This window comes from Taudactylus pleione, unplaced genomic scaffold (genome assembly GCF_031769625.1).
Source record: "Taudactylus pleione unplaced genomic scaffold, aTauple2 ptg000397bl, whole genome shotgun sequence".
NCBI lineage: Eukaryota > Metazoa > Chordata > Amphibia > Anura > Myobatrachidae > Taudactylus > Taudactylus pleione.
Genome location: NW_028284799.1, coordinates 8721189 through 8748481, shown reverse-complemented (window position 1 = coordinate 8748481; position 27293 = coordinate 8721189). Strand labels below are relative to the sequence as shown.

General features: G+C 46.1%; 1 protein-coding gene and 1 pseudogene across 3 annotated transcripts in view; both read right to left on the bottom strand.

Moving 5' to 3' along the window:
- Positions 1-27293, bottom strand: part of SRRM3 (serine/arginine repetitive matrix 3) — a 454137-nt gene that overhangs the window by 113163 nt on the left and 313681 nt on the right. The window lies entirely within an intron of this gene.
- LOC148506762 (uncharacterized) lies at positions 16785-19303 on the bottom strand (annotated as a pseudogene).

Genomic DNA, 27293 nt, shown 5'->3' with positions numbered 1-27293 from the left:
AACACCCATAGGTAAGTATGCTAGCACTAACCCCTACCCTAACCCTCCCTGCCTGGTGCCTAAACCTAACCTCCCCCCTAGTGCCTAAGCCTAACCTTCCCCTCCAAGCACCATAAACCTAACACTCCCTCCCCAGTGCCTAAACCTAACCTGCCCCCCTAGTGCCTAAATCTAACCTCCCCCTCCCCACACCTACAAGTGGTGCATTAACCGGGACATCCAAAGACATCCTATTGAAAGTATAGGTGAGGCCTACCTCTGAGGATGTTTTAAATTCCAATCCTTTTGCATATAGAACAAAAAATGCTGTACAACTCCCCACTAAACAATGTATTCCTCCATCTACATTAAATGATCAGGAACCATAACACAATATTTAGTTTGTGCATATTAGTGCACAAATGGACACATGCATTGGGCTTAGGGCGTGCTCAGCAAAATCCAAATCCACCCATGCAGTGTCCCTTGGCCTTGTCCCACATCCCCGCTACTTCTTACCTTAATAGGTGGTACTGTATGTGGAGGTCGCAAAATCCTTGGAACTTCAGAGTGGGAGTGTGGAGCTTGTATGTTACACAGGGTTGCCTGCCCTCCCGATTCGGGCGGGAGCCTCCTGATAAACGGGTGCAGCTCCCGCCCCCCCGGAAAGGCAGACAAGCCTCCCGCCTGCCGCCGATCCCCCGTCTCCCCCCCAGTACCTGTTAAACCAGTACCTGTTAAACCCCCGCAGCGGGGGGGCGCTGACGCGATTAGCGTAATTTTGGCCCCGCCCCCTGCTTCACAATGCCTGTTTTTCGGCATTGTGTAGCGGGGGCGGGGCCAAAATTATGCGATCGTGTGGCCCCACCAGGGTCACAACCGCAAACTGCACTCAGCCCGCCCGGCCATGCCCCCTTTTGCCGGCCACGCCCCCTGTTCTGCCGATCTGGCTGCTCCTTCCTGGAAGGAGCAGCCAGATAGTTGGCAAGTATGATGTTACATCATCACAGCCAATTGCCAACTCTGAGTGTAACATTAACATGCACAGTAAGAAGCTGCTGTGTGCTTCTCCTTGGTAGAGTGCCTGATACTAAAAGCACTAGATGATACTCATTTAGGGGGAGATGTACTAAGCTCTGGAAAATGATAATTTGGAAAGTGATAAATTACCAAATACTCAGCTCCTATTTGTCATGTTATAGGGTTTGTTTGAAAAATGAGTTAGGAGCTGATTGGTTGGTAGTTTATCACTCTCCAGTTTATAATTTTCTAGAGCTTAGTACATCTGCCCCTTAGTGTTTCAGACACCCACTAACCATTGGCCTTTATTCTCTTAACCATGACCTGTCCCTCCAGCCATCTTGTCTTCATATATATTTTCTACTGCAAAACTATTCTGAGACCAGCTAAGCAAGCTACAGTACTGCTGACTTGTTTTGGGTATAAAATACAGTAAGTTATTCAAACTTAAAACAAGATGGTTTTCAACTCCTATTGGAAAAGAAGGAGATATGTATGACTATGCACATGTATTGTATTCATCTGTATTCTGCTGCCTATTGTGCTGCATAGATTGTTTTGTGCCTATAAATAAAGATCCATATAGCAAATTGTCAGCTAGATACTTGGTAGACATCTGCTCTCTTTCTTTTCTCTTGCAAACTGTTAAAATGTATTTAGTTTGTCTTTTGTATATGCTCTCTCTTTCTGCTGACATTTGGGAGGTAGTTATAATTAATTGAAAAAAATGCCCTTTTGTTGTTGATTCCAATTCTGTTAACAGCAGTGCTCGAAGTGGGCTGATACACAATGGTATGGTATACCGGTACTTAAAGCACTGAGCCGTCTGGCACTCTGCCGGGTTGGAGAGGCGCTGCAGGTGCCTTCTCCATATGCCAGGCGCCCGCTGAGATTTTGTTACCAGCAGGCACCCATAGGCTCCCTAACTGCAGCCGGAGGATGGAGCAGTTGGACAGGAATGTATAGGGGGCACTAATACAAGGGGGCACTACTAATGCGGCAATGTATAGGGGGCACTACTACAAGGGGAAAAACTACTGTGGGCATTGTATTGGGAGCACTACTATAAGAGGCACTACTACTGTGAGCAATGTATAGGAGGCACTATTACAAGGGGCACTATTACTGTGGGCAATGCATAGGAGGCACAACTGCTGTGGGTAATGTATAGGGTCACAACTACAACTACGAGGGGCACTACTATTGTGGGCATTGTATAGGGGGCACTACTACTGTGGGCAATGTATAGGGGGCACTACTATTGTGGGCATTGTAAAGGGGTCACTACTACTGTGGGCATTGTATAGGGGGCACTACTACAAGGAGCACTACTACTGTGGAAATGTATAGGGAGCACAACTACTGTGGATATTGTAAAGGGGACACTAGTACCAGGGGGATTACTACTGTGGACAATGTATAGGGGGCACTAGTACTGTGGGCATTGTATAGGAGGCACTACTATAAGGGGCATTACTATTGTGGCAATGTATAGGGGACACTACTACTGTGGGCATTGTATAAGGGGCACTACTACTGTGGGCAATGCATAGAGGGCAATACTACAAGGGGCACTACTACTGTGGGCATTGTATAGGGGGCACTACTACAAGGGGCACAACTACTGTGGGCATTGTATTGGGGGCACTACTACAAGGGGCACTACTACTATAAGGGACACTACTACTGTGGGCAATGTATAGGGGGCACTACTACAAGGAGCACTACTACTGTGGGCACTGCATAAGGGGCACTACTACTGTGGGCATTTTATAGGGTGCACTACCATTGTGAGTATTGTATTGTATCTACTATTGCGGGCATTGTATAGGAGGCACTACTATAAGGGACACTACTACTGTGGGAATTGCATAAGGGGCACTACTACTGTGGGCATTTTATAGGGTGCACTACCACTGTGAATATTGTATTGTATCTACTACTGCAGGCATTGTATAGGGGGCACTACTATAAGGGACACTACTACTGTGGGCAATGTATAGGTGGCACTACTACAACGGGTACTACTACTTTTGGCATTGCATAAGGTGCACCGTTACTGTGGGCATTGTATGGGGACACTACTACTGTAGGCATTGTTTATGGGGCACCACTATTGTGGGCATTGCATAAGGGGCACTACTACTGTGGGCATTGTATAGGGGGCACTACTACTATGGGCATTGTATTAGGGTCACTACTATTGTGTGGTAAACTGATTAAAAAGGGGCCGTGTCTTAAGGGCATGCAACCTTTTGAGTGACATGTCCCCTTTACCGGCACGCGGATAAGTGCATTCGGTTTTACATTCCCCCACTTCAAAATTCTCACTTCGACCACTAGTTAACATACTATAAACTAGCACATTACTACATAAGGTCAACTCCAACTGGTATAAAACCATGGTAACCGTAAAATTAGTAGCGATTACTGAAAATTAGTAGCGATTAACACAGACAGACCAATGCTATCAATAAGTCACAGAGCACAACAACTCCAAGTTTGAATAGTTGCCTGGAAAACTGTTTTTTTGTTAGTATTTTTCTTGAAAATGAGCATTAATCTCAGGATTCCTTAAATAAATAACAAGAAAAATATAAAATGACAGTACAGTCCTTACATATAATGAAGAGATATGCCAGCATTCTCCCAATATACTGTAGGGTTAACCAAGCCCGGGACTACACAGTATAATGCTGGATACACGCTAGGGTTCTTTCAGGCCCTAATGGGTGGTTGGAAAGTTAGTTGAAACTTAAAGCCTGATTCAGAAGGTAACACAAGTTCACTGCTGATTGCAGTTTCTCGATTATCGGGAATCTGCACTTGCGCAGAACCCATTCTGCGAGTGATGCTGAATGGGTCCTGCATAGTCACATGCAAACCCTCGAATGCCTGTGCCTGATTGAAAGGCAGACACATTTAAAGGGCGGTGCGGGGGCGGCCGCCATTTCTGGAAACAGGAGCGTATCCGCACCATTTTCCGGAAGTGGTCAGCCCAGGATCTGCAGTGCCCTGGGCTCGCAAGCCGGCCAAACTGAGTAAGCTGAGGCTTACTCAGGTGGCCGGATGCCCGGTGCCGTCCACCGCAGGTCGCGATGGTGGTCCCAGCCTGCGACCTAGGTCTAGTATACCTAAAAATATTTCAAAAACAACACTTTGAACAAAGACACATAATCCATATACCCTTATTAACAAAACACATTTAATAAAATAGTAATAAATAATAACAGAAATTTTGGTTAATTGCAATGGCTAGTCCTCATTCTTCTATCTTGTTTTAAAAAGTAAAGTAAAAAGCTTGTTAATGTGTAATCTCCCCATACACACTAAAGCATACAGCCTACTTAAACAGCCCTTCTAGTCGTGCCATGCTGTAGCGTGACTCAGTAGCGCCGAACATCTGTTCGTGCAACTTTTTAACTTGCACAGTGATGCGAATACTGTAGGTTGCACAAGTAGTTTCTGCTGATTAAAATTAAATGCAGCATGCCTATATTCTGTGTGTGACTGCGGGTACATCTGCATGCGAAACGCTACGTTAGAGTGTAATATCCGCTGACACCATAACGTAGCATTTCGCATGCAGATACACCCACAGTTGTACACAGAAAATAGGCATGCTGCATATCATTTTAATCATCAGAAGCAGCTTGTGCGTCCGATACGCATCGCTATGCAAATAAGATGCATTTGAAGGTAAAAAGTTGCATGAAAAGACGCTCAGCTCTACCGAGTCATACGGAGCTCCCGCATTATGTGTAGCGCGACTTGTAGCGCATGGAGGATGGATGTATGTGGTCACATCTGTATAAGGTAAATGCAGTGTCGGACTGGGGCATGAAGGGCCCACCAGGGGAATGGAACCACAGAGGCCCACTAAGGGGCGTGGTCAATAGCTGAAAGAGGGTGTGGCCATCTGACCAGAGAGGAGTGGCCAGCCATTATACTAGCGCCATAGTATAGTATATAAAGAAAAAAATTGTACATTTCACATAAGGCTAGTTTCACATTTACTACTGTATTTAATCCTATGTTGCATTATATTTTGGGGAGACACACTGACAGTGTATGTCCCCAAATATAATACAAAGGATTATGAAAACAGCAATTTAATTCAATAGTTTGTGTTAGCAAGCATAGACAGTGTGATCTGTAATGCATCTTCATAACACTGCCACTGACAGTTTTATCTATAATCAGCTGAATAAATTTAAACATTTCCTCCTGAGTCCACCCTCTCTTTATTACAACAACACTAACATTGTTGGCTTAAGGCTCCATGGATCCACCTCCTTGCTGCTTACATAGTATAGTACACTGAGACTCTGTCGAACTGTACTGTGGGCCTGATTCAGCAAGGAACGCAGTTGCTTATACGCATGCAATCGGTCAATTGTTGCGTACTGCAAATGCATATGCATCACAGTGCGCGAACTAGCCACTGCGATCGTGACAGCGATCAGGGGATACGCAGACCCATGGCAGAGTGAGTGACAAGAAGTGCCATTTGTGGGTGGTGACGGGGGTGTGGTCGGGCGAGAACAAGCTTGCCAGTGTGTTTCAACGGAGTTGCAGGTGAGTGCGTAAATTATCCAGAGGCCGTCTGAGGACTCATAGCATGCTCTGAAGTAAGCAATTCCTGAGTAAGGTCTGGGCTTCATTAACTGTCTGATGTTACCGAATGTTTCTCTATATTGGCCAAGTATGCAGATGTGAGTAAGAGGAAGTGGGCGTCCTTACGTCAGGCTGTGATTGCAATGCGAATGCAAACATTTAAATATCACCGCTGATATTAGTAACTGCGTTGTGTGCATAAAAGCAGAATAGCGATCCGTAGTGAATCAGGCCCTGTGTACACCACCCACACCCCAAGCCAGACGGATTAGTCAACAGTGTGCAGCTTCTGGTGGTATTGATATTCTGGGCCTCATTCAGAGGCGGTCGGAGGATGCAAGTGGTCGCTCAGAAACTGGGCGGCCGCTTGCATCCTGACCGCCCGCCTCTGTTTCGGTCGTTCGGCTGTGGGTTTACACCCACAGCTCTAACGACCGCTAGGGTGATGGTCGCGATGGTCATAGACCATCGCGACCATCGGGGCTTACGACGAGACCCTAGGGTAGGGTCTCACTTGTCGTAAGCCCCGGAGAGCTTCTGGCTCTGTCAGAGCCAGAAGCTCTCCACTGACAACACTAGTGATGTCAGTGGGGCCTCCCCCAAATGGTAGGCGTTCCCATGGGAACGCCTCCGTTTGGACTGCCACCCCCCCGGCCCGCCTTCCAAACGGGGCGAGCTGTCAATCAACATCGACAGCTCACCCCCTTTGGAAAGAGACCCGCTACGACCGGCGCTGTCGGTCGTAGCGGGTCTCACGCATGTGCACGAGGAAGCCGGCTCCCTCGTGCGCATGCGCACTGGACAAACATCGAGGCGGCCATGCGGTCGTAGACCGTACGGCCGCCTCTGAATTAAGCCCTCTGTGCTTAAGCGTAAAAATCTAGTCACTCCTGTGGCAGAAGCTGCTGTACGTTAGTAGGTAACCAACTTCCCTATAAAATTAGTACTGTACAGTATGGTATACCCAAGCGCTAAACCTTTAAATATGTCATTAACACAATGGATGCAGATGTAAAACTTCATGATTTTATTGAATAAACATTTGTCACACTAAAGTTGTATTAAAGGCTAATATGTATCAGATAAGGGGATGGACATCCCTCAGATATGATAGGAGGGTATTGGATTTGTATATTCATATACACATCAGCTGGACAAACATGTAACAATAAACATAACAATGGGAGGATAGGAGTTTGTGAATGGGAGTGATGGACGCAGGACTAATGTGCTATAATGAAGTAGTGGGAAGGAGGGAGGGGAGGGTGGCTCGCTATTCTTCACTATGCCAGATATGGGCGCAGTACAAGTGTCCAAAGTCTTTGAGGTTGCCAATAAGCTGATAGCTGCAAATATTGACACATCTGTGGTGTGGTGCTCTCTTCTATTGTACTTACCACATCCTGATGTGGGCGGGCAGAGTCTTTCTGTACACAGGGATGAGGCTGTCATCAACACTCTCCAACCAAGGGATCTATGTGTTCTCTCCTTAGTAGCCGTGTCCTGTCCTAGTAAGCAGTGGACATTTTGTAACTGGAGTGTGTGGGTCAGGAGGGTGATTGGTCCTAATATCTAGTATTATATGTCCTGTTCTAACGCGTTTCTGCCTGGTTTGGTATTTGTCAAGGGTTGAGAAATGCTGTCCCAAGTCTTTTATTTATACTTCCTGGATTGATTATGTCAGCCATCTTATTTGGTTATTTGTCCTTGCAGTGTCAGCAAGCATTGACAGTGTGATCTCTAAGGCCTACCCTCCAACATGACCCGTTCCATTAGGTAGAAAATGCTCTGCTCCTGAACTTCCCACCTAATTAATGATTGCAGACACCTGTGTTGAGCTAGTCAATTAAAGAGACAGGTGTTTCAACACAGGTGGCTGCAATCATAAATTAGGTGGGAAGTCCAGGAGCAGAGCATTTTGTACCTTGTGGAACAGGTCATGCATGTTGGAGGGTATGCTAATACATCTTCATAACACTGCCACTGCCTGAAAATGGTGGACGATCATGTGAAGGGAGTACAGTGGGATAACAAACAGGTTGCAATATGTAGTGTGTAATGTACAGTAAGCCTAAAGGGAAATCTTTGCAGTTGCATAAATACAAAGTGTCAGATGGTATATATTTGTCTTGTAGTGATGCTTTTCTACGCTGTACTGGCTTGGCAGAGGATGTGCTCTAGGTCAGAGGTTCTCAAACTCGATCCTCAGGTCCCACACAGGTCATGTTTTGCAGGTAACCCAGCAGGTGCACAGGTGTACTCATTACTCACTGACACATTTTAAAAGATGCACAGGTGGAGCTAATTATTTCACCTGTGATTCTGTGAAGAGACCTGCTAAAACGTGCACTGTTTGGGGTCCTGAGGACCGAGTTTGAGAACCTGTGCTCTAGGTTATGCTGGGCGTCTTATTTGTTAATGTTAATTTGAGCTGTGTCGAGTACATAACATTTGTATGAGGGGGGTTGGGTATGGGATGCCGGCATTCAAAATTCCGATGCTGGCATCCTGACAGGGTAAGAATACCAACACCTGTCGCTAGATATCCTTACCCTCCCCCCCTGTGCCTAAACCTAGCCTCCCCCCTAGCTTCTAAACCTAACCCACCCCCCAGTGCCTAAACCTAACCTACCCTCTCCGCACCCTAGACCTAACCCTCCCACTTAGTGCCTAACCCTAACCCTCCCTCCCCGGTGCCTAAACCTTATCTCCCCCTCCCTGTACCCTAAACCTAACACCTCCCGCCCCCCTAGTGCGTAAGCCTAACCCTACCCCTTATCCCGCTACTTACCTTCGGGATTCCATCGGACGGGTTGCCGACACCAGGATTCTGACTGGTGTCAGGATTCCAGCGCCTGCATTCTGACAGCTGGAATCCCATGTGCCGGGATATTGAACATATCCCGTATAAGAGGTATTTTAGCGATGGTGTGTTAGTGCTAATTTGATTTTGATAGTGAGCCACTGGTAATAGTTTTCGAATCATAAGCCTGAACAATGTCTAGTGTATATTTATGATGATTGCTTCAGAGAGAGTGCCAGCTTCCAGACGGATTGTAGTTAGTGCTGGTCACCTGTTCTGTGTGACAGAATTGATGCGAGAATGTTTTAACTACATATGCACAGTGGAGATATGTGTTAAGTTCGCATATGGCAGGCTAGGCGATATGACTTGGGGGTGGAGTATGTGTTTTGTTCCTAGTGGGAATGTCAAGATGAATCTGAGTGTACTGACTAGGTAGTGTGGTATGTTTGAATATGAATAGTTTTTAAGTTGGACCTGAATAATAAATTCTACAAAAATGTTTTAAAGTATGGAGCTTCTACCAAACAAGAAGGGAACTGTCTCCTGCCTGCAGCAGCCTTGCTAAGCCGTTTCCCCTCCCCCTTCCCATGACATCACCACTGATTCCAAGTGGTGCACGATCAGAGCCATCCGCCGTCTGCAGCTGTCAACGGTGATATGCGCTAAGCCCCGCCCCCCGTGACATCACCACTGATTCCGGAAATGGAATCAGTGGTGTTACCGCTAAAAGTAGCTGCCGTCTCGTACCCACCACCCACAGCCTGCAGCTGCCACCAAGTCAGTCATAGCCTGACTGCCCAGCAAGCAGCTAAACAACGGCGCAGGTGACATGCGCTAAGCCCTGCCCCCATGACGTCACCACTGATTACGGAATTGGAATCAGTGGTGTTACTAATAAGGGAGATGCTACTGATAAAGGAGCCGGCCGCCCGTCACCAGCAACTTGCAGCTGCCGCCGGGTTAGTCAGCTGTATGACTACCCAGCAAGCAGCTAAACGATGGCGCCGGTGACATGCAGAAAGCCACACCCTCCTGCTATAGAGGGCGTGGCTATATTACACTGGGGCCCACCGGGGAATTCCCCGAATCCCCGGCGGCCCAGTCCAAGCCTGGGTAAATGTATCATGATTCTGGGTCAGATTAGTGGATTCACACTATCGGCTTGACTTTGCACTACCAGCCCCAGGAGCATGGACTCAAAGTCACTGGTGGATTTCACCAGGTACACGTTTTGGCTAGAGATGTGCGCCGACACCCGTGTTTTGGTTTTGGATCTGGATCTAGTGTTGGATCTTTTTCCTTGGTGCTTTGTTTTTAGGTTTTGGTTTTGGATCTGTATTTTTTCCCAAAAATTATATAAACAGCTAAAACCACATAATTTGGGCCTATTTTTGTTCCTATAGTATTATTAACCTTAATAACAATAATTTTCAGGCATTTCAATGCATTTTTAACCACCTCACAGCTCACAATATTGATTTCACTATTTTTCACCAATATAGGCTAAAGGCTGCAGCGAGCTGGCTGGCTAAAGTAAGCAACAGAGCAGCGGCACAAATGCACGGCAGTTTAAAAAAATATAGAACATCTATGAAACATTGCCACACAGCAGTGGCAGACAGGATAGCAGTTTAATAAACTATTATAATGTCAGTCGGCAATGCCCCAAATTGTGCAAAATGTAAAGAAAAGAGGTGCAAGACGGAATTGTCCCTCCCACCCACTCTTATGTGGGATATTAAAAAGGACATGCACAGTTTAACAAACCAAGCACTTTAGTGACTAGGGGGCCTATTCATTAAACGTAAAAATTCAATGGAGATAATTAGCTTTAGAACTCTCATGGAGTTCTAGCTAATTATAGGTGGAATTCATCATTCCACCTCTCCATAAGTATCTATTCCGAAAAGCTGTCATTTTTGCGATGACAGCTTTTCGGGAAATAGATACTTTTCCCTCTCTACACTATCTCATCGCATCTGGAAACAGTGCTGCGCATGCGCTGTTACATCTGTAAAACCAGCGCATGCGCAGCACTGTCTACAGATGCGGTAAGTTTCGTACCCCCCCCCGACCCCCCCCCCCCCTCCGCTCATCTTCCCCCCCCCCCCGACTTACCTGTCCGCGCAGCAGCCTCCAGCTCCGTCCTGCTGGTCTGTCCCAGCAGACCACATGACAGATTAGAAAAAAATAAATTTTTTTTTTCTTTTTCTAAACTTTCTTGTGCTCTGCTGGGGAGCACACATGACAGACCAGCCTCCGGAGCCTGAGGACGGAGCAGAGCGCCGGAGGGACTCGTCGGGGGACCTGCACATGCTGATACAGGTTAGTGGATTCTGCTATTCGCCACCTCACAGTGGCGAATAGTAACTGCATCAAATTCCGAAAATTGATAATTTTCGGAATTTGATGAATACCATAATTTCCACATCCCCATACTAATGTATGGGGAGTGTGGAAATTAACGCAGGGGGACTTAGCAAGGAGATATCTGTGATATCTCCTGTGTTAAGTCTGTTCATGAATACCAAAATAACGTTATTTAAGGAAAATGTCCTTAAAAACGTTATTTTAGTGTTGATGAATAGGCCCCTCGGACTGACACTTTTGTGGCTGAACTCCTTGGTTTGCTTGGGCCCCACAAAACATTTTTTGGAAGGACTACCTTCAATTATTAAGGAGGAGGTTGATGATGAGGGTGTTGGTGGTGGAGATTGCATGTGCTGGTCAAAACTGCTGGTAGCTGATACTGGACTGCTTGTTATTAATTTACAAATTATTAAAATTTTGTTAAACAAATTGCATGAACTCGCTGCAAATGACGTAACAGGGAGAAGATGCCTAGATGGTTAACGTCCCTTCCTCTGCTAACTTTGGCTTTACAAATAGAACAGATGCCTTCACAACTGTTGTCAGAATTTATATTAAAATAATTCCACACCCAAGACGTGGCTTTCTTTTTATCATGAGCAAGAACTGCTGCCACTGGTGGCTGATTTATGCAAACAACATCCTCATCACCAACATCCTTGTTAGCGTCAGATAGGACATAAACTTCCCCCTCATCCTCCTTTTGCACTTCCTCCACACTATCATCCTCATTTTTTATCATTTCACCATCTAATACTAGCACAGCCATCATGGCGTCAATGATCCGCAGTATCAAAGGACTGTTTAATAGTCAATTGTTTTTTTTAATTACTACTAGTAGTAGTCATCTTGGTCTGTTTCTGGGATGAAGATCCACCCCCAGCAGCAGCAACAGGTGTAGCACTCAAGGATCCTTCTGAGGAATCACGGATAGGAGAGGAGTCAGTCATGCTTATGAAATTGGATGCAGGACTACTTCCGATAACGAATGAGGATGTTGATGATGATGCAGGTGTTGGTGGTGGAGATTGCAGGTGCTTGGATCCAGATAGAAGGGAGCAGCTAGGTGACACTGGACTGATTGTTGTTTGGTTTTTTGTCCCCAAAGTTTCAGAATTTGAAATACCCTTTCCAATTTGATGAATGAGATGCAAGTTACGTAACAGGGAGGAGGTTCCTAGATGGTTAAGGTCCTTACCTCTACTCATTGTTAAATGGCAAAGGTTACAAATGGCTTGGCAAAGGTTGTCTGGATTTGGGTGGAAATAATTCCATGCATGAGAAGTGGATTTTTTGATCCTTTGCCCAGGCACGGAACAAGTACAGTATAAGAAAGGTCAGGCTCACACATGGCAACCGCGGACACACTTGGACTCTCCTCGGGAATCTGTGAGTTTTCGGAGCACACAGTTGGTTCCGGTGTCTTACTCATCCTACCAATTTTTAATTTTTTGGAGCTCTCCTACAAGCATAAGGGCTTAAATCATCACAGTTTCTCTAATGCTAACTTAGCTTTAGATTTTTTTTTTCTTTAACAGGGTAAAAGTAGCCTGACTTAAGCCCTGGTGCATCGGCCTTCATAGATGATGTTGACGGCCTTGCATCGTCATCATTACTGCTGCCGACAGCTACAAGACTGGTATGAGGATCTTGCTCTCCTGTCATGTGACTGTCCTCCATACTCACTGCGGTCTTACAGCAGTGTCACCAAGCAATTGCTGATAAGTGTGGCTAAAATGCACACCAAAATTTTTTTTTTTTTCACACTGGGGGTGAAGATAACACGCACACACAAACAATTGTTTTTATTTTTTTCACATTGGGGGGAAGCACCCCTGAACGAGGCAGCAGCCCCTTGATAAATGAGACACAGGCAGCACAGCACCCCTGCACACCTACGTTGCTGATAAGTGTGGCTAACACGCACACACAAAAAAAGTTTTTCTTTTTTTCACACTGTGGGTGTGGCTAACACGCACACACAAAAAATTGCTTTTATTTTATTCACACTGGGGGGGGAAGCACCCCTGAATGAGGCAGCAGCCCCTTGATAAATGAGACACAGGCAGTACTGCACCCCTGCGCACCTACATTGCTGAAAAGTGTGGCTAACATGCACACACAAAAATAGTTTTAATTTTTTTTTTCACACTGGGGGTGAAGAGCACCCCTGAAATAGGCAGCAGCCCCTTGATAAATAACAGAGGCAACACCCCTAGTGCAGCTACGCTGTGGATAAGTGCGGATTGTTAACATGCACACACACAGGAAAAAAAAAATATTTTTAATTTTAATTTTGGGAAGGCACTTGGGGGGGGAGAGGACCCCTGAATTAGGCAGCAGCCCTTTGATAAATGACACAGGCAGTACACCTGCACACCTACGTTGCGGATAATAAGTGTGGCTAACGCACACACAGAAATAAATATCAATATTTTTTTTTTTTTCACAATGGACAGAGCACCCCCTGGACAACACAGCAGAACAGCCAGCCAGCTCCTATGGGCAACAGCCAGCCAGCCTCTATGGACTACAGCCAGCCAGCCCCTATATGGATTTGGCCAACAACCAGCCAGCCCCTATAGACAACAGCCAGCCAGCCCCTATGGACAGGACAACCTCACAACAGCCAGCTAGCCCCTATATGGACAACATCCAGCCTATGGACATAAGCAGCAAGCCCCTGAGTGACAACACAACTGTAGCCAGCCCCTATGCACAGCAGCACAGCACAGCTCCCACCCTCTTCACTCTCAACAGCCGGAATGAAAAATGGCAGCGATCGCGGGACCTTTTATACAATCCAAAGCCAGCAACAATCCGACAGTGGGATGATGACGTTTTGCCTTGTTTTTAGATCTCAGTCAGGCGGGAAAACCCGACCCGGCTCGGATCTGACTCGGATCCCCTAGATTCGGGTGGGTTCGGAGCTCTGAGATCCGAACCCGCTCATCCCTAGTTTTGGCAGGGCCGTATTAAGCCTTTGGGGGAACCCAGGGCACTTATGATAGGTGGCCCTCCCCCTCTTGTCAGCATTGTCCTCTACTAGTAACCGGGCCCGCACCCTACTCATTGTCTGGCCCACCCCCACTTGTCTGGCTTTAAGAAAATACACAGAACAGTGTGCACTGGCTGGAGGGGGGGCCCTGAGAGAGGGGTGCCCAGGAGCCATGCCTTCCACCTTGGTCTGATGCGTTTGCTCATACACTATTACCATGTTTTAGTCACACAAATTAAACAATCTGATATAACAAAATGAGACTGCATTGATTCATTTGATATGTGACACTTGTACATCTGTGTGTGAATTAGTATGAATCTGTATATGAAGTGCTACAAGGCTTTTTTCACGCCAAGTTCTGTGGTGCTTCATCTGCGACTTTGCACATATTTAAAACTAATTCCTCTGCGGTTAAAGTCTCAGGCCTTCTCTGTTACAGGTGGAGTGGTGTTTCCCCACATCTGCGGTACAACTAAAATGCAAATCTAAGATGGTCGGCACTGCTCAGTCACGGCGTAGCATGGCGTATTGAGGTTTGGTGTTTGAGAAAAAATGTATGGACACCACTTTAAACCTTTATGAATTACCCCTGTTCGTCTCCTAAGTTCCAATGTCTTTTCAATATTTCTGCAATTCTAATGTGTAATTCTGTATTCTGTAGCTCTGATGATTTTCAAGAGCAGATACTTTCCATTGTATGTTCTTCACAAGAAATCCCATAGCAATCATTGGGTAAACATGATGCTTAGCATGTCCACATTGACCATGTTGACATTCATCATGTTGACACTGCTGAAATGTCGACAAGATAGACTGTCAATAAACTATTCCTACTAGCCTAGTAGTCACATACCTGGGCCCAGTGGCAGCGGCTTTTGCAGTGGTGGATTCCAGGTGTCGGCGGTGACGTGAGGAGCGGTTCCAGAGGAGACATCTGATGTGTCAACATTCCAGTAAGTACAGTCTCCCCAAAACCCTCCACCTAATGCCTATCCCTAACCTTCCCCCCTATAGCCTACCCCTAACCTCTCCCTAGTGCCTAACCCTAACCTTCCCGTCCCGCAGCCTACCCCTATTGTTGACATTCCATATGTCGACAGTTAAGGTGCCCACACACTGGGCCTGATTCAGACCCGGTCGCAAGCGCTGAGCGCTCGCAACTGGGTCGATGGTGGCCCAGAGAGCATGTGCACGACGGAGCCGACTCCGTCGTGCGCATGCGCGAGACCCGGACAGCGACGGGCAATCCGTCGCTCCGGGTCTCGTACCAAAGGGGGCATACTGTCGATGTTGAGTGACAGCATGCCCCCTTTGGTGGGCGGGTCGGGGGAGTGGCCGGGGGAGTGGCTGTGAACGCCTCCGTTTGGGGGCGGCCCCACTGACATCACGAGTGATGTCAGTGGGAGAGATTTCGGCTCTGTTAGAGCCGAAATCTCTCTGGGGCTTGCAGCAGTGAGACCCTACCACAAGGGTCTCGTCGCAAGCCCGATGGTTGCGATGGTCTTGACCATCACGACCATCTCACCTGGCCGCTCGCTATAGCTGTAGGAGGCCGTTCTAAAAAAAAAAAAAGACCGGCCCTGATTCAGAGCGAGTGCTCTGTCAGAGCGACCGGCTCTGAATCAGGGCCACTGTCAGATATTTTGCAAGATATGCCGATTTCGACGCGTCGGAATGACAAATTGTGCAAAATATGTGCAAATTGTGAGTGTCCACTCACGATCACGATGCGAGTACCCAGGGGTCATACATCGGATCTTCAGATCATCACTCCTGCAGGTAAGATCTGGCAATCTCATTAACGATTTTGTGCAGATCGGTAGTGTTTTGCACCTGTGAACGATTGAATGATCAATCGTCTGATAAGCATCATTTGAGTGGCATTTGACTTTACACTCTCACCCTCCATTTTGTGCAACATCGTGAGGAGACGGGAGTGGCAGCACAGCAGCAGACAGGCAGATTTCAAGCGACGCCTCTGGAGATTTCGGTATGCACTGCTGGCCACCAATGTGTATCCCACTAACCATCAATGTAAGGACATAATGTGTGATTATTTTACCCCCTCAGCGCTAATGTGCATACCACTGTCCACCAATGTAGGAGCATGTCTGTTTATTTTACCCCCTTGAACGCCAATGTGCATACCACTGTCCACCAATGTAGGGCCATAATGTGTGATTATTTTACCCCCCTCAACGGCAATGTCCATACCACTGTCTACCAATGTAGGGGCATGTGTGTTTATTTTATCCCCTTGAACACTGATGTGCATATCACTGTCCACCAATGTAGGGTCATATTGTGTGTTTATTTTACCCCCCCTTCCCCCCCACATGCCAAGGTGTATAAATTAACTGAGAGGTGAGTAAATTAATCAAACTTTATTAATAAAAATAATAAAAACATTAGCATTAACCACTGTATCAAACTGCACTCCGCAATTTATTATTCTTTAATTTTTTTCACACAGATATGTCTATGGATATGGATAGAGAATTTATCCAAGGCTTTATTAACATCTACAGGGAGCATGAATGACTTTGGCTGATAAAATCAAAGGATTACGCCAACAAGTCCAAACGTACACAGGCGCTGCAACAGTTGACTGATTTCAGCAGGCCTTACTACGAAGCTGCCTCACTGGATTGGGTACGATGAAAAATCCAGAACCTGAAAAAAGTTTTTGTCATGGAGCACAAAAAAATTCAGAATTCTGGGAGGTCTGGTGCGGGCACCGATGAAGTGTACCAGCTGACGCTTTGGTATTATGACCAACTCATCTTCACCATTGACCAGGAGCCACAGAGAACAGGACTGGTAGTAATGGCCGAAAGAGAGAATGTAGAGGAGCCCGTAGATGTGGGCGAAACATCGGAGGCACTATCGGTAAGTAGAGACAAAGTAGTTAAATGTAATTGTGAAATGCGAGAGTCCAGATTTTTAAATAAATGGCGAATTGTCACAAGGTCCCCAATAGTCCACTCTACTTTAACGAATAGAGTCCTTTTGCCATGGCACAGCACCTACTCCATTAAAATAGGCCAGGTACTGCTCCCTGACCTGTTTTGCTCATGCAGTCCCCGTGAACACAACTCCAGGTGATGCCACAGATGGCATTTGTACTACCTCCTGTGGCTGTTCTGGGTCTTCTGCTACAGCTGTGCCTGCTGTCCTTTGCTGGGTGACCTTGTGGTGGAGAAAGTTGTGCAGGACACAGCATGCAGAGACTACCCAGTCAATATTGTCCACCCTCAGGTTTATGGAGGTGTGGAATATTCGGAAGCGGTTACTGAGGATTCCAAAGATGTTCTCCACACTACGGCGTGCCCTGGAAAGCCTGTAATTGTAGATCATCTTCTCGTGGATTAATGCCCTTTGTGCGTTTGGCTTCATGATGTGTTCGTGCAGTGCGAAGGCCACGTCAAACACAAAATTTGGGCCGTGTTTGGTTTCCTCCACTGTCGGTAAGTTGAGGGTCTTTGAGGTAAGCTTCTCATAGGATCCCATATATTTGAAAGAGCCACCATCTGAATCACGGCCATTCTTTCCAACATCTAGAAAGCTAAACTCGTAATTTGCGTTCACCACCGCCATAAGCACGATATTGAAGTACCCCTTATAGTTGTTGTAGTACGATTCACTGTTGGCAGGTGGGTTTATCCTGATATGTTTCCCATCTATGGCTCCACCACAGTTAGGGAAATTCCTCAGCAATGGCTTTCCACTCTTCCACGCTTGTAGGGAACTATAAAAATATTAAACATCAAAAATGGTTATTACAAGCTCTTTCTTTTGTTTTATATCAACAGACTTCAAACACAGAACAGGACATACCTAGCACCCCGGACCTTTCTTTTAATGCAGGAAGTGAGGGGGATTCTTTGCGCCACTTTCTTCAAACCCACCTAGCCCCCCCAAGAAACAGCGCCGAAAGACCAGGCACAACCAGGAGCAATAGGATGCTTTTTTAAAGGAGGCACAGCAAGCCTTGTAAAAACCACTTGATCATTTTGCAACATATGTCAGCAGTGCATTAAGACAAATGGACAGTGTCCAGCAAGTCCAATATGAGCATCTCGTGAGTGACTATTTCAGGGGAGAAGCCACCTCCTTGCATCTGAAACGTACCTGGCACGACATGAAACCAGCACCAGTGCTACTCCACCCCATCACACCCACCTACCCGTCTGCCTCATCACAACCTGCTCCCCAACCCACCTACCCATCCGCCTCATCACAACCTGCTCCCCAACCCACCGACTATATACTCAGCCTTATTAGAGGCAGATGAGGATAGTTCAAATTATTATAATCTGTGAAGAGTTCCCCATCTCTTCACAAGTTTTATTATTCCTAATAAAAATGGTGCTGTATGGTATATGGTGCTTTTGGGGCACATTGATTGGACCGGGACCTCAATATGCACTTACAGCACGTGTTTATTCTCCTCTTCAAATCTCTGCCAGAAACATCATGTATCATACTGCACCATTTTTATCGGGAATGATTAAACTTGTGCATAAACTAGTATTAAAATTATATTTTTTATTTCAGAAAAATCTTTTGCACAGTAGTACTTTTTCAACTAAATTACTGTGGCATGCAGCCATATTGGTCATAGAAAAATGTTTTTCTATTGTTTTACACGTAATAAAAAAAGTACTTTGAAAAAAACAAAAGTTGAATAAAACTGGTTTTTGCATTCGCAACAAAAGTGTATTTTTCTTACCTTACAATACTGGTACTGCAGCACTTTCACAATAGCTTTGCAGGTCTCCGGGATGATGAGGCCCAATGCTTGCGCGGAGATGAGGGTCCCAAACTTCAGGTCTTCAATAGACCTTCCTGTAGCCAGATACCTCACGGTAGCGATCAGCCTTTTGTCAGCAGGGATGGCCCACGGCAGGTTCATATCCTGTCTCCAGATATAGGGGGTCACCAGACGCAGAAACTCCTGAAAGGTGGCTTCATCGATACACAGGTAGTTGCGGAAGTCGTCAAGATTGTTCTCACGGATCTCCATGAGCAGCGACATGTGAGAGTGACTATACCTCTGCAGCAGCCACTCCTTTGTCCAGCAATTTCTCAGCCTCCTCCTATGCTGGGCTCTCTCCCTCTCACCTTCGCCACAGGATAGGATAGCAGAACTCTATAGCGATAAGGATCCATCACCACAGAATGTAGTATAGAACACACTTTGTTAAAGGCAAGCCAAGAACAAAGCAGAGCACAATAGCAATGTACAGCGTTCAGGAGGTATACACCAAGCCTCACTAGTCACAGAGCAGAAGTGCACAGAGCTAAAATGGTGCCTGCTTTATATACCCCCTAGTTAGTCCAGTCTATTATTTAAATTTAGAAGAAGTCTTTAAATAAAATTGTCAGGTGTTTTGGTAAGCAAACAATATACAGTTAATGAAATTGAAATAGTTAGCGATGCACGATATATATTGTTAGGTCCAGGGGCGTTTCTAGAGAGGAGGGGGCCTGTATGCAGTCACCTTCATGGCCCCCCTCCTCTCAGTCTGGCAGCAGCAGTGCACTGAGCGCAGCGCGGACAGCGCCGCACTGATAGACTCTGGGTACTAGAGTGCGCCCAGAGTCTATAGCCAATGCGCAGGTCACCAGGAAAATGGCTACGGCAGCCATTTTTCCTGTACTGCGCATGCGCAAAGCTACGGGAAAATGGCTGCGGCGGCCATTTTCCATATGTTTTTACAGTGCTGACACCGGCTCCAACGTGGGACTCTGGTGAGGTAAGTATAATATGGGTGCGAGGTGCACCCATTATAAATACGCCCCTGGTTAGGTCCAGTGTTCGCAAATACGCGCTATAGCGCATATTTTACCCACTAATGAGGACCGGGGACTCACTTTTTCAGAATGGGTGAGTTCCTGGGAACGCGCTCCACTGCCGGCCACTCCCCGGCTCCTGGTTACATGATTGATGTCTCCCCTGGCACGGCTGCAGGGGCGACGACAAGATGGAAGTGGAGCCAGCCGTTACACGCCCCTAGATGCTGCAGCAGCAGCTCACTCAGCGACGCCAGCGTGACTCCGAGTGGACTGCCCCGGTGTTAATAATACTGCGGGCCGCCTCCCCTCCCCGGCATGAAATGAAGAACACGGCGGGCCGCCTCCCCTCCCCAGCGCGAAGAACACTGCGGACCACCTCCCCTCCCCGGCGTGAAGACCGCGACCTGGCCACCGGCTTGAAAATTACACCCGGCACCCTAAAGCAGGTAGCGCTGCGGGTGGGCGTGATGTGGTGCGGGGGGTGGAATAACAGATGTACCGCTGTCCAGGTAGAAGTGCATGCCATGCAGACATGAGGCCCCACCTCCTCCCCCCTGCCTGCATTCTGGAGGCATTCCCTCAGTGACAGTTTCTGTCAATAGCCAGCCGGGCGCCTGCTGTAAATGTGTTGGTAGAGTACAGCAGCGCGCCTGGCCTCAGCTGTCCCCGGCTTTCAACCTCTAATCCCTGCCTTCCCTGCTTACTCCTCATCCCCAGCTCCTCCACCCCATCCTGTCTGCAGCTCCTCTCTTCCTCTGATACCCAGTGGCACCCATCTCCTTCTCTTGTCCCTGCCTACCCGTCCACCTCCTCTTGTCTGCAGCTCCTCTTCCCCTTTTAATACCCAGTGGCACCCAGCCCCTTGTCTTGTCTCTGCCTACCCCTCCACCTGTCTGCAGCTCCTCTCTCCCTCTAATACCCAGTGGCACCCAGACCCTTGTCTTGTCCCTGCCTACCCCTCCACCTGTCTGCAGCTCCTCTCCCCCTCTAATACCTGGTGGCACCCAGCCCCTTTTCTTGTCCCTGCCTACCCCTCCACCTCCACCTGTGTGCAGCTCCTCTCCCCCTCTAATACCTGGTGGCACCCAGCCCCTTTATCCTGGGTAGTTTCTAGATGGTCTTCACTGAACAGACCCTGACGTCATCAGTTACTATCCACGTGGGCATAGAGGGGGAATAGAAACGGAAAGGTATATTTCCCCTTCTGTACTTGTACCTGGAAGTGACGTGCAGTGAGGGCAGAAGAGCAGTTCCCTGCCCACAGTTCACTAAAAAAGGAAACTTGTCCTGTCGCGGGCTCGCTACGCTGACCACAAAATTATATTCAACCTCTATGCCTACTTGGATGGTAGGGAATGTCTTTGAACAGTAGCTGATGACGTCAGGGTACAGAAAGTCAAGGGGATCTAGCTTTAACCGAATAGAAGCCTGTGGCGAGCGAAGTGAGTCCGCGAGGGTACAAATCTCTACTATCGGTGGCCAGATACTCCAGCTGAGACAACATATCAGCGCTGTGATAGCCTGGAACTGCACTTCTGCCCTCATTCCACATCACATCCAGGTCAATAGGATGAAGGAGAAATAAAATTAACCTTTACTCCTGCCCCTGCCTACCCCTCCACCTCCATTACCCAGTCGCACCCAGACCCTTCTCCTTTCCCTGCCTACTCCTCCGGTCCCTATCTACCCTCCTCCTTCTCCTGTGGCTCCCCTCCACATCCCAGCCCCTTCTTTTGTTCCTGCCTACTCCTCCTGTCCCCAGTTCCCCTCACCTATAATCCCCGAATCCTCCTGTTCCCGACTCCCCACCTCCTACTCATGTTCGCGTTTTTTTTTTAAATTATGCAGAAACTATAGTTTCATAAGTAATTTTATGTATCACTGCTATGTAAGAATAGTCTAATGCAGAAGATTTCACAGAAATCTCCTGCAGAAGGCTAACTACCGCAGCAGACTGCAGTCCCCATTAATGTCAATGGGTACTGCAGTCAGACGGGCATTCTAGGGGTATGTGAGAAAGTGTGGTGGCATGTGGGGAGGTCTGAGAGGCATATGGGGAGCTCTAAAGCATAAATTATGTTGGTACCCAGAAATGGGCAGGTAGGACCCCATTTTTTTAAAGTGGCGGGTCCCTGGGACCCATATATTTTGCCGCTCAGCGCGATCACTGTTAGGTCGTTAGTAGATCGTTTGTCAAAGTGAACACTTTAAGCACAATATTGTCAGTCCAGGACTGCCAGGGAGCTACCGGGGAGTTCAAGGGAAATCGTTAACGACATTGCATCATTTGCGAGTTGTTCAGTGTGTGGGCACTTTTAGCCTTATGAATGCATCCCCAACCATCCACGTACTCTTCTTCAGAGAAAATGTAACATTGCTTTTATAACCATAGTCCTCAACTAGCAATATACCAATATAGACAAAACAATCATTCCTCCAATCAGGACTGGGTGGTGTTACCTGCTTGCCACAATGGGAGAATGATGCATGCATCTGCTAATGATTTCGCCAGGCAATAAAAAGGTATTTTCCAAGGAGGAAAGTAGGAGTGTGGTCTAGCACTTTAGAACGCTATGCATGGCCCATTAGGGTGCCGCCATAACCTAATGTGCCTATTCACAGGCCCAGTAGGGAGGCATAAATAATTAATATTATCCTTTATTTATAAGGTGTCACATGCGTTCTGTTGTGCCACACAAGGGGACTGAACTGACAGAAACAGAAGTAAATACTAATACAGACACTATATAAATTCACAGAGCTACAGTATATAAAGTGTGCAGTTAGCAGTCTCACCGGGATCCGGTCAATATCCCTGCAAAGGGGATGCCGGCCAGGGCCAGCGCCACCATTAGGTAGCTGCCTCAGGGCTGAATCCATTAAACTTAAAATAACGGATGTCTCAAAGAGACATCCTTCTTTTACATTGAGCTAGCGGCGGCTGCGGGTCTAAGAAGCCGCAGCCGCCGCTGTCAATCAATTCACCCCACTCCTCACACATGACTTCACGACTCACTGGCATTACCAGTGTAAGGTCTATGCATCCGCCCGGGATGTCAGCAGCGCAGCACCGAAGTGCTCACACAGCTATTTACAAGTGTGGATGCCTGCCCCCTGGCTTGCTCTCTCCGAGACCCTCCCCCAAATCCTCGTCTTGCTTTGCAGGAGCAGGCTGCTGGGCTGCTTGAGGCTGTTCTGAGCCTGGGAAGAGAAGAATGCTATTTTAAAACGTCTGACAGCCAGTGTAGGTAAGTCAGCTCAGCAACTCAGCAAGCTTATAGTTGTGTAGTGTTATTACTTGCACACTATTAATACAAGGAGTGTCTGTAAAATCTGTTTTGTGGCATTTTAAAATTACCACGCTAAGGCCGGGATGTACTAAAGGAAAAATGCGGTAAACCCCCCGTTTTCTGGGTTTTTACCGCATTAGTATGTACTAAGCCCTGGGCGTCCTATTATCGGTGGGGAGGGTAACACCAGAAAAACCTGGCGTTACCCTATAGAAGCCTATGGGCTTCTTACCGCATCCCGCTTTGCCACTGCCCTGCAGTCGCTCTGCACTGGCCCCCCACTCACCTTAGTCTCCTGGCCACCGGCCCATGCTCCTCCTGGGTCTTCCGCCTTCTCCTTCTCCTCTTAATCTTCTTCCAGGTGCAGGGAGGAGCCCGGGACTTCCTGCACAGGTCACCAGCAGGAAGTTCCCGGGGCTCGGAGGGGGTGTAGTCCCACGGAGACCCCCTCACCGCCGTCGGCTGCTTCGCAAAGGGCAGCTCTTATCGCAAGAGCTGTCCTTTGCGATACTAATCTACATCCCGCCAGTCACCGCAACCTTACTTATCGCATATTACTTACCGCAAAGTTAGTACATCCCGCCCTAGGGGTCATACAATATAATCATGTTTTGCAAAGGTTATAACTTGATAGATTTGTTTTTGGTGTGGCTCTAGGTGTTATTTGCTTATCTGTAGAATTATGTGTCTACTTCCCACTTCTTTTTTGTAGTATGCAAAAGAAGACTTCTGCATAGACACAACTAGTAAAGGGACCTGGGTCACCTCAATCTTCCACCCACTCTGCCCCAAACCCTCTCTCTGCTGCTCTGTTGCGTAGCATATTATGTATTCGGAACACTGATGTGTGACATAACTATGTATTAGGACAATGATATGTGGCATAATTATGAATTGGAGGTACAGCTGTGTGGCATAATTATGTATTGCGGGCACTGGTGTGTGGCATATTAGTGTCCATAGTGCACACATATGTTGTTCCCAAGGCTTGGTTAAAAGCATGCCGGTGAGGTTTTATGTTAATGGCTGGGAAGAGTGCATTGCTGGGAGCAGGGGTGGCAGGGTGAATAATTGTCTAGGGTGCCCATAAACCTAGCACCGGCCCTTATGCCGGCACTTAGAATACCGACACCTGTCAGAATTCCGATGCCGACATCCTACTAGCGGGGTTAGGGGGAGAGTTAAGTTTAGGCACTAAGGAGGAGGGTTAGGGTTAGGTACTAGGGGGGGTGGTTTGGTTTAGGGTGCAAGGAAGGGGAGGTTAGGTTTAGGCACCAGGGACGGAGGGTTAGGGGTAGGAAAAGGGTTAGGAGACCTACCGACAGGTGTTGGTACCCTAACCCTGTCGAGATGCCGGCATTGGGATTTTGATTGTCCGACATCCTGAGCGTCAGCATCCAGAACCCATCCCATCTACCCTCCTCATGAATTAGCACCTCTCAGATCCACCTACAAGACTTTTACTGTGCTGCTTCCCTCTTATGGAATTCCATTACCACTGCGACCTTTCAAGAGCCCTCACAAAAGCCAACTCTTCAGTCTAGCCTATACTTTCACCATCTAAACTACTAAATACTACTGCACTATCCCGTTCATCTAGCTCCAATTGCCTTGCATTATTATCTCCTTCTAGATTGTAACTCTTTCAAGAAGGGCCTGTCTACCACTTTTCTCCCATCTGCACTTTTTCTATCAACTTCATATTGTCGGTTGTTTGGGAAGGCAGCCTGTCTTTTTCATGTTAGTTTATTTTACACAATGCAGCATCTGTAATTTCAGCAGAGGTAATTATTAATCAAATGCAGTACTTTGTATTTGGCCATGGAAATTTTATTTTTGGAAGTGACTAACAGTTTTGCTCAAATCACAGATGCTGCTTATTCATTAATTTTCAATTGATTTTTTTTGGTGATGTGCAGATGTGTTACATGGTGGTGAGCATCTATGGGCCAGGAGCCGCTGAGACAGATTTAACACTACTAATAATGTTAAATAAAAGCACTACACATTCATTTGTATTTTATAACCCGTATATATGTGAGAATGGATTAACCTGTAAAAGTGTACCAATTTGTCTGAGTCTAATAGTAAAATATGTGTTGTAGCAGGAGTAGTGGCAATTAGGAGATTCTGGAGTCGCTGGATACAGCTAATTGAGAATGCAGACTAGGTGGGCCAAGTGGTTTTTATCTGCCTTCAAATTCTATGTTGCTATGCAGGCTAAGATGTATAACGGTAGGCAAACATAGTTAGGGGCAGTGGTTAAAGTCGGCCGGAATGGGGCGGAACTGCGTTCCGTCACTTCTATTTGGAAATGGAACCAATTCCGCCTCCTCCGACCCACCTCAGGTGGCATTAATGAATCCTAATGCCATATATGTAAAATTTTATTAATCTATATATGTAACTTAATTTTTAGCGCTACTATCTGTTTTGTGATTTTTATATGTGTTAGGGAGTGACTATCCTATATACTATATGTATACTATACAGTAGCTGCTTGGTTGAACTACTCACTCCAGCGCCTGTTAAGTACCTTATTGGTATTTATTATTCTGTGTATTTGTATAGTCTATTCAGGCAGCAGTTATGAGTTGTTTTTCCAATTTTGAGGAACGATTAAATAGGAGGCAGACCTATTTTTCTAAATGGGATTCATCGATAGAAGAAAATAGAGGTGATGTACTGTAATTATGAACTAAAGGAAGAGAACCTATTAAAGTCAGAATTAAACACTAGCTGGATAGTACCAATTTGCTAAAATATTTAAACAAAAAAATGATACCTAGAGGTCTCAAACTCTTCAAACCTTCTATTTTTCATGAAATTGATGAATTCCAAAACGAATGGGAGAGAATTTTGGACAAATTTTCCTTTTCATTAATGGAATTGGTTATTTCAAAAAGGACTAAAATGCCAAATCCCTAGAAATAGAAATTGAGACACTGAAAACATAATTAGAACCCTTTAGCCACACAAGGAATTAAAAGAAAGAGATCAGATGATAACCAATAGGGTGAATAAATTAGAACAAATACTAATAGAGACTAAATGAAAAAAGTTTAAACGTGATCAGGAGGACTATAGAAGTGTCTCAGTAAGAACCTATAGAAATAAGAGTACAACTAACATGAGACTTAATCAAAGGAGAATAGAAAATAATCCCCAAGATCTTGTTAGACAAGATCGATCAGTCTATATACCAAGATGGGTTGACAAGCAATCTAGGGAAAGAGCGGGGAGACAGAGAGTCCTCTCTGATCGATGTTCACCCTGAGATATAAGGACCAGGTATATTAATTTAGACAGATCGAATAGACACATTGGTAGATCACCAAGTAATCTAACAATGGGGGCCAGGCCTAAGGTGAGAACGATTCCAACAATAACTAGTAAAAATCATTCATCTAAGGTTTTTTTAGAACAACAAACCAAGAGACCTTACAAGGATCAAGTATCAAATCCAGAGTGGGAGTCAGGGACCCCAAAAAGAAGAAGAAACAAGTCTAGAGGAAGAAGAGGTGGAAGAAATTTAAATTTAAAAAGGAAGAGACAAAAAGAATAGGGTGTTAATATTAATAATATCTTTAATGTATCATCAAATAAATATACAGAAGCAGGAATCTCCCTCTTAAGTAAAGGCCTAAAATTTTCCAGTTCCACGATGCCAAATATTTTTTATTTGTTCGTGGAGCTCAATAGATTTGTAAGGACCCTCTGCCGTAAACGTTTTTTTGCCAGACAAAATCTGAGCAAAAGAAAAGAAGATGTCCTTCCCATAGTTCTGGATGTCAATGGATCCAGCCATTGATATCTTAACAGAACTATGGGTAGAGAATAATGACAACCCACCAACTAGAACCCAGAAGTTATTTGATGTGAAAAAATGTGGAAGAGACTTTAAACTAAAATCTGAGTTCTATCCTATTAAATCTAAGGGTTCAAGCATAGAGAGCTTCTACAAAACTACCCTAGATGACTTTAAGGGAATGTGCAAATCCAATTCAAAAGAGAAAAAAATGAACTTGAATAATTGGGAAAGAAAAGCTGTGAAGGATTTGATGAAGGATACATCTATTATAATGAAAGAGGCAGACAAAGGGGGAGGATTAGTGGTGCAGGATAGAGTGGAATATATTTCTGAAGCTAAGAGACAGTTGAAAAATGAGAAATTCTATAGAAAATTATCCTCGGATCCTATGCAGGGGTTTCTAATAGAGTTACATACCTTGTTGGATGGAGCCCTAACTGATGGGGTCATATCCAGGGAGGAATTCCGGTTTTTATTTTCTGCTCACCCTACAACACCAATTTATTATCATTTGCCCAAAATCCACAAATCCCTCACATTACCCCCTGGGCGCCCAATTATTTCAGGCATTGATTCTCTTTCATCTAATTTATCATTTTA